We start from the raw sequence: 8235 nt of genomic DNA, 5'->3' as shown, positions 1-8235 counted from the left end.
GTATGTCCTATATCCCATCACATATTCTCCTGTATACTGGATGTCATATACTGTGCACAGACATCAGATGGTGCAGAGGAGAAGAAGTGACTGGTGTAATATCTAATGGCTGTACTCAAGGTGTAATGTGCACTAGTTACATATTAGCCTGTAGGTGGTATAATATATATACTATAGGCCCAGACATCCCATATTATATACAGGATAATAGGAGGCGGGTATAATATCCAGAGCTAACAAGCCTCCCCTATTCCCTGGGCCTGTCCCGATTTGAGGGCTCAGTCCCGGCCCGGCTCAGCTCTTCTCCCGGCAGGGGCGCTGCTGGGCACTGGGCTTTTCCTCCAGACACGCAGGCTTTCCATGCTGTGTGTGACCCCTTGTAGCTCCGCCTCCCGCTCTCTGCTCCTCCCCGGCATCAGGGCAGAGGAATTCTACTGTGCAGAGACCGCACAGCATGAGGAGGTGAGGGGTCAGGGGGCGGGGCCAAGTCTGCGGAGGACATGACAACAAGGTGCGGTCCTGAGGTGAGGGGGAGACCCGCAGCCTCTCCCATCTGTGGCTGCTGTTATTACAGGATGGGAGGGGGCTCATGCAATGTCACCAGCAGCTCTGCAGTCGGGACTAGGGGGGATGGGAAGGGGATTTAGGGACACTGCAGGGCTGACAGCTCTCCTGCGTACAGCCCATACTCTGCTGCTGATTGCAAACACCAGGCCCCACCACTGCCACTGGAGACATGATGGAGAAGAAGGGAATATATACATGTCATGTTGTGCCCGCTGTGTGTATGATGTCTGTGTGATGGTTGTGCCCGCTGTGTGTATGATGTCTGTGTGATGGTTGTGCCCGCTGTGTGTGTGATGTCTGTGTGATGGTTGTGCCCCGCTCTGTGTGTGATGTCTGTGTGATGGTTGTGTCCGCTGTGTGTATGATGTCTGTGTGATGGTTGTGCCTGCTGTGTGTATGATGTCTGTGGGATGGTTGTGCCCGCTGTGTGTATGATGTCTGTGGGATGGTTGTGCCCGCTGTGTGTGTGATGTCTGTGTGATGGTTGTGCCCGCTGTGTGTGTGATGTCTGTGTGATGGTTGTGCCCGCTGTGTGTATGATGTCTGTGTGATGGTTGTGCATGCTGTGTGTATGATGTCTGTGTGATGGTTGTGCCCGCTGTGTGTATGATGTCTGTGTGATGGTTGTGCCCGCTGTGTGTGTGATGTCTGTGTGAAGGTTGTGCCCGCTGTGTGTATGATGTCTGTGTGATGGTTGTGCCCGCTGTGTGTATGATGTCTGTGTGATGGTTGTGCATGCTGTGTGTATGATGTCTGTGTGATGGTTGTGCCCGCTGTGTGTATGATGTCCGTGTGATGGTTGTGCCCGCTGTGTGTATGATGTCCGTGTGATGGTTGTGCCCGCTGTGTGTATGATGTCCGTGTGATGGTTGTGCATGCTGTGTGTATGATGTCTGTGTGATGGTTGTGCCCGCTGTGTGTATGATGTCCGTGTGATAGTTGTGCCCGCTGTGTGTATGATGTCCGTGTGATGGTTGTGTCCGCTGTGTGTATGATGTCTGTGTGATGGTTGTGCCTGCTGTGTGTATGATGTCTGTGGGATGGTTGTGCCCGCTGTGTGTATGATGTCTGTGGGATGGTTGTGCCCGCTGTGTGTGTGATGTCTGTGGGATGGTTGTGCCCGCTGTGTGTGTGATGTCTGTGTGATGGTTGTGCCCGCTGTGTGTATGATGTCTGTGTGATGGTTGTGCATGCTGTGTGTATGATGTCTGTGTGATGGTTGTGCCCGCTGTGTGTATGATGTCTGTGTGATGGTTGTGCCCGCTGTGTGTGTGATGTCTGTGTGAAGGTTGTGCCCGCTGTGTGTATGATGTCTGTGTGATGGTTGTGCCCGCTGTGTGTATGATGTCTGTGTGATGGTTGTGCATGCTGTGTGTATGATGTCTGTGTGATGGTTGTGCCCGCTGTGTGTATGATGTCCGTGTGATGGTTGTGCCCGCTGTGTGTATGATGTCCGTGTGATGGTTGTGCCCGCTGTGTGTATGATGTCCGTGTGATGGTTGTGCATGCTGTGTGTATGATGTCTGTGTGATGGTTGTGCCCGCTGTGTGTATGATGTCCGTGTGATAGTTGTGCCCGCTGTGTGTATGATGTCCGTGTGATGGTTGTGCCCGCTGTGTGTATGATGTCCGTGTGATGGTTGTGCCTGCTGTGTGTATGATGTCTGTGTGATGGTTGTGCCCGCTGTGTGTATGATGTCTGTGTGATGGTTGTGCCCGCTGTGTGTATGATGTCTGTGTGATTTTTAACATAGTGCTTTGAAATAGGGTGGGAGATTAATTTTCCCAAGGGGCCACATGAGAGACCGTGACTGTTGTGGAGTCCGAACCAATAGGTTCAAATTAATTCAGCTCAATATTAATATTAACATATTAATTATATTTTTTTGTATATTTATATTATCACTTAATATTGAGCAGATTTAAGTATGCTGACATCCCCCTATATACAGTATGAGCCCCCACACAACCCCGTACATACAGTATTAGCACACACCACCCCTACCTACAGTATGAGCCCTCGCATAGCCCCCAATATACAGTAAGAGCCACCACAAGAAAGCCAGATGTCGTATAATGAATCTACATAAAGATGAGAAAGTTCTGGCGGCTCCGACTGTGAATGAGGGAGCAAAAAATAACCCTCAGGTCCCAACAAGAGATGAGCAGGACTCACAGATGAGGCCGCACTGCCCCGGAAGATAAGAGACTCATGGCCTCCAGTCCAGCCGCCAGGTAGCACTGACCCGGACCCCCGACTGGAGGCCCCGGAATCCATCTGCTCATCTCTAGTCCCAGCTGCCCTGGATACAGTGGACAGTCCTGGATTTGGGTCTGGGCCTTGCAGTCTCGGCCGTCTGCTGAATTTCCCTCACTACCAGCGCCCCTCTGACAACTCCTCCTGCCGGGCGAGAAAGATAATGGTAAATGGGCGTGGATTGGGGTGTGACCAGGGGCGAGGCCAAAATTTTCCACGCATAGCCTCTTTCTGTCCCCCTTTCTGTTCTTCAAGAGTTGAGAGGTATGAATATGTGATGTCTGTATCCCAGTATATCGCTTACCATCACATATTATGCTGTATACTGGATGTGATGGACTTTGATACAGGCATCCAATGTTATACAGAGGATAATATGTCACTGGTGTAATATCTGATGTCTGTGCTCATAGTGTGGTATATAACTGTCACATGCTATTCTGTATGTAATATCTGATGTATGTAGTCATAATATATCTTATTCCAGTACAGATGAGCGAATTGATTCGCAGGACACTGGTCAAACAGTCCCGTCAGTAGTCTGTGGCCACCAGACCAGAGCCCCGCGAGCCTCCTCCCGCCTGCCGGCATCTCTGACTCCTCTTTTGATTATAGTCTTTGCATGATGTCATCTTTTTGGCGTGACACATACATGACCTTGTGCCTGGCTACAAATCAAAGGCAGAGAAAGAGAATGGTGTCAGGTAGGAGGCTGTCAGGGCTCCTATCCAGCAGCCACTGAATATTCATCTGACCATTGGATCAGGGTCCTGCAAATGAAGTTGCTCATCTCTATATATCAGTCATATATTCTCCTATGTATATTGTATTGTATGTGGTATAATATGTTCACTGTGTGCACAGACATCAGATGGGACACACATGATAATTAGTGACTCGTACATCATATACTATAATGTGGAGTTGACTTTTACATTGATGACTTGCTCGATCAAGTATGTAGGAAATAATACACAAAATAATAATTCCTAGGTATCTATCTGGCAGACCTGTGCTTATGTGTGGCCACCTTTAGGCTGTGTGCCCACTATGCGTTTTTTAAGCGTTTCCGCAACGGCAATTCCGCTGCAGAAACGCTTAAAAAACGCTTGGTAGAAGGTCTGCTATGTTCCCCAATGATAATCCGCATCTGCTGTGCACATGCTGCGGAAATTTCCGCTGTGGATTATCAATGCGGAAAAATACGCCGCGCTACCAATTATTTTGTGTAATCGCAGCGTTTTTGCCGCCATTGACTTGCATTGAATTGCATAATATCCGCATGACTACATGTGCACATGCGGATATTTAGCGATTCAATGTGTGGATGGTACCCGGATTTGGAGAAGAAGAGACTCTCCTCCAGACCCGGGTACCATAGTACCTGTAAAAAAAAAAGAATTAAAATAAAAAATATACATTATACTTACCTTCTGATGGCCCCCGGTCTCCATAGCGATGCGTCCTGGCTTCCTGGCAGCTGATGATGGTCTAAAAGGACCTGCCATGACGTCATTTAGTCATGTGACAGGTCACGTGACTGCTGACGTCGGCGGTCGCTTGACCCGTCACATGACTAAATGACGTAATGGCAGGTCCTTTTACACAACCGCAAGACATCGGGAAGACCGGACGCATCGGATAAGGAGAGCAGGGGCCGTCAGAAGGTAAGTATAATATTTATTTTTTACCATTCTTTTACGGTCACACTATATAAATCCATACCGGTTGCATGGATTTATATAGTGTGACCAAGTTGTCAAGCACTTTCCAAGTGATGCTAAAATCGCTTGCAAAGCGCTTGACAACCCGCATGCGGAAATGCATGTGAAGAGCGCTTCACTTCTGCTTGTCCCTGGCAGGAAAACTCATAGAATCCGCATGCGTTTTTTCTGCCAGGGAGATGCAGAAACGCTCTGGAAAAATTCTCAGCATTTCTGCATTGTGGGCACTTAGCCTTACTCTGTTTAGGAGTGTAGAAAAGCACAGCGTACCTTGGATTACTTGCATTACACCTCTAACAACCTAAATCCGTTTTGTAGTGGTCAGACATTGTACATATTATGCTTATGTATTACCAGTTTTAAATGCTCACCTGAACTGGACCAAGTGCTGTCATTTTTCTCCACGGGCAGCACTTAGACAATACGTTTGTGTGAATATAGCCTATGAAGCAGCTGGTAATAAACATGTTGAAGGGGTTTTCTGCGAACAAAAGTATATTTTAATCAATAGATCTTGGAATAATAATAACTTCCACAATTGGATGTGTTTAAATAAAATGTCCCTGTGCTGAGATAATGTTATAAATGTGCCCCTGCTGTGTACTGTGTAATGGCTGTGTCTGACTGTGCAGGAACATGGTCTGATCATACCACAGCTACTGGGCAGGGGGGGAGAAAAAGAGTATATAGCATCGATTAAATCACTGCACACTCTAGTTTCAAGATGCAAACGATGGGTCAAAACGTTCATTTACTGTTGCATTATTCCCTGCACCTTAAATGTGTCTTCAAATAGACTTTAGTTTGCGTCATGAAACTAGAATGTGCGGTGATTTAATCTACGCCGATTCTGGGGATTCCACATCCCGTGTACCTGCACCTTGACCTACATACTGTGTGCACGCTAATCATCTATATATAAAGAGAGTATATATACATTACAGCAGGGGATCACAGCTGAGTCTTTCTTTGAGCTAAAATATTGTTTAAAAACAGGCATTGAAATGTTTTACTCACAAAAAGAATCCTCTGTGATCCCCTGCTATCCTGCCTGTATCCTCTTTTTCTCCCCCCCTGCCCAGGAGATGTGGTATGATCAGACCATGTTCCTGCACGGTCAGACACAGCCATTACACAGTACACAGCAGGGGCACATTTATAAGATTATCTCAGCACAGGATCATTATTATATCACATCCAATTGTGGAAATTATTATTACTCCAAGATCTATTGATTAAAATATACTATTGTTTGTGGGAAAACGACCTTTAAGGATGGGCCGCTTCTCATGGACCACTGCTGTGTGCTTGCCCCCAGGCTAAAATTTGCCAGCCAGCCCCTGCTAGCAGTGATATTAGAATACACACTATACATGTTATTACATACAGCATCCTTTACCTATAAAAATTGTATATAATCTCTTCCACTTTTCTTTCCAGTGGGTGTAGTGACAAGATTATGGAGCAGTTGCCGGGACCAGTGCCGCCGCGAGCGACAACAGGGTAGGAAGAGTGGTGATGTGGCTCTTAAAAAGAAAGGCCATACCTATATTATGACCGGCTCCAGTTTTTGACCCTAGTCCTAGATTTTCACCCGTAAGTGGCTATCTTTTTCAGTTTTATTTGTTGTAATGGTTTGATTATTATTTTGCATATTAAAAATGCTTTTTTCTCTGTCATCCCTGACCTTACAGATCTGACTGGACCAAAAAGGGAAATACCTGTAGCCCGGAGGTGCTGGAAGCCAGAGAGGAATCTGAAATGGAGGCCGGAGCTGGGGGCCAGAAAGAAGAAGAGCCTGCGGAGAGCACCAGTACACCACAGCCCCTCGACACCTCCCCTCATGCACCAATAAGCCAGCATCGCTACCGCCCCACCATCACTGGCGTACGTGACATGGGAATACCTGTGAGTGATGATGATGAGAGTTTTTGTCTAAGCCTGGCCCGTTATTTCAGGCACGTTCCCTTTTTATTGAGGCTCCAGACCAGGGCTGCCCTCCAAATTGTTTTGTCTGCCGCTGCGCCACCAAATTTACCGATGGCCATCTTTTAATTCCTTGAAAGGTGGCAACTTTCTGAGGACAACAAAACCCGGTCATTAGACCCCCCCAAGAAGGGCACTCAGCAGACCCACCATCACGGCAGCCACCACCTCCAGTGCCAGCATCACGGCAATCACCACCACCTCCAGTACCAGCATCACAGCAGCCATCACCACAACCTCCAGTCACAGCATCACAGCAACCACCACCAACTACAGTGGCACCATCATGGCAGCCATCTTCAGTGCCAGCATCTTGGCAGCCACCTCCATTACCAGCATCACAGCAGCCAACAACCCTCTCACCAGCATGTCTCTTGCCTCAATCACCCTTGTCTTGTTGGCATGATGGCCAAAACACAGAAGACAAGGCCAGACAAAGATCTGAGATACAGGATTTGTGTGCTGAGATGCCGCCACAGTCACTGAAAGGTGTTACATAGATGCGTATTATATGGACGCTATATGGATGGCATAAGCATGGTCCGTTTGCTGTGCTTTTTTCTTCTCGCACACATTGACTTGCATTGGCGAGTCTCGTCTGATATATGCAGCCACTTGCAGCATGCTGTGATTTTTTTTTCTCAGTTCGATCTGAGCTGGGAAAAAAAAAATCACAGATGAACACATAATCATTCAATAACAGGAGTCAGAGTGCAATCCAATTTTTTTTATCAGATTGCACTCGTGTGATTTAAACGCAGATGAGTATGAGCCCTTAGACTCAGCCAAAAGATTGTAGACATAGAGTATATCTTATTGCTCTAATAGGCATCTAGTCATTCAACAGAGGCCATTAACTATATATTCTACATGCAGGGCTTGTGAATTGTCCATTATTAAAATAAACAGTATATAAAAAGCAGTGCAGGAGGCAGCAGTGAAGGACATGACAAATATTAATAACAATATGTAAAATAATCACAGGCTGCAATTACCCACCATATTTTTTCTTAAGCCATGAAATCAACTTTTTCTTGCGGTTGTAAATTTGAAATGACAGTGATAGCTATTATGACATCACTATGCACATGACATCATAGACATCACAATTGGAATAGAATGTATAAATTTCTACACTGCTGCCATCTTGTGTCACTATAACCTGACAGCTGAGAGAGAACGAGTCCAGGTAAGTAGCTCTTTACTTTTAAGCTTTGGTATACTTATAGTGTATCCACCGGATTTATCATGGATTGCCGGGAACACTCTGTAATAAGACATTTTCAGGACAACCCCTTGTCTAAATGAGAAATTGCTGACGATAGGTGGGTGGGGGAGGTCAAGTTGGGACATCTTTATGGGGCTCCATTTTTGGGTAGTTTTGCCATTTATGTGGACAAATTATTTTATTATCATTCTCTGTTCTCAGATCTTTGGTTCCTATTGAATTAGGGGCTGACATTGGAGTTGTAGTTTAACCCCTTTAAAGCTCAAGACGTACTAATACGTATCTGCTCCATGGGACTTAAGAGCCTGATACGTATTAGTACGTCTTTGTGATCGCGCCCGCACACAGGCTGTGCGGGCGCGATCGCCGCCGGGTGTCAGCCGATTGTCGCAGCTGAGTCAATCGCAGCATTGCGGGGGCAAGGGGAGGTGATCGGGATACTCACCTCTCCTGCCGGCGTCCAGCGATGTCTGC

The 8235-nt window shown here is 46.7% G+C and overlaps 1 long non-coding RNA gene across 1 annotated transcript; it reads left to right on the top strand.

Moving 5' to 3' along the window:
* The first annotated feature begins 394 nt into the window (after positions 1-394).
* Positions 395-7264, top strand: LOC141174611 (uncharacterized). The gene is made up of 4 exons (XR_012252924.1): positions 395-524; positions 5988-6143; positions 6242-6455; positions 6614-7264. It is a non-coding gene; the product is annotated as an uncharacterized lncRNA (long non-coding RNA).
* Positions 7265-8235: the final 971 nt, after the last annotated feature.

The sequence above is a fragment of the Phyllobates terribilis genome, unplaced genomic scaffold, assembly GCF_046119375.1.
Source record: "Phyllobates terribilis strain yellow unplaced genomic scaffold, ASM4611937v1 Scaffold_13__5_contigs__length_258822181, whole genome shotgun sequence".
NCBI classification, from domain to species: Eukaryota; Metazoa; Chordata; class Amphibia; order Anura; family Dendrobatidae; genus Phyllobates; species Phyllobates terribilis.
Note: the sequence above shows the minus strand (reverse complement) of the source record. Positions and strands in the feature narration are given on the sequence as shown.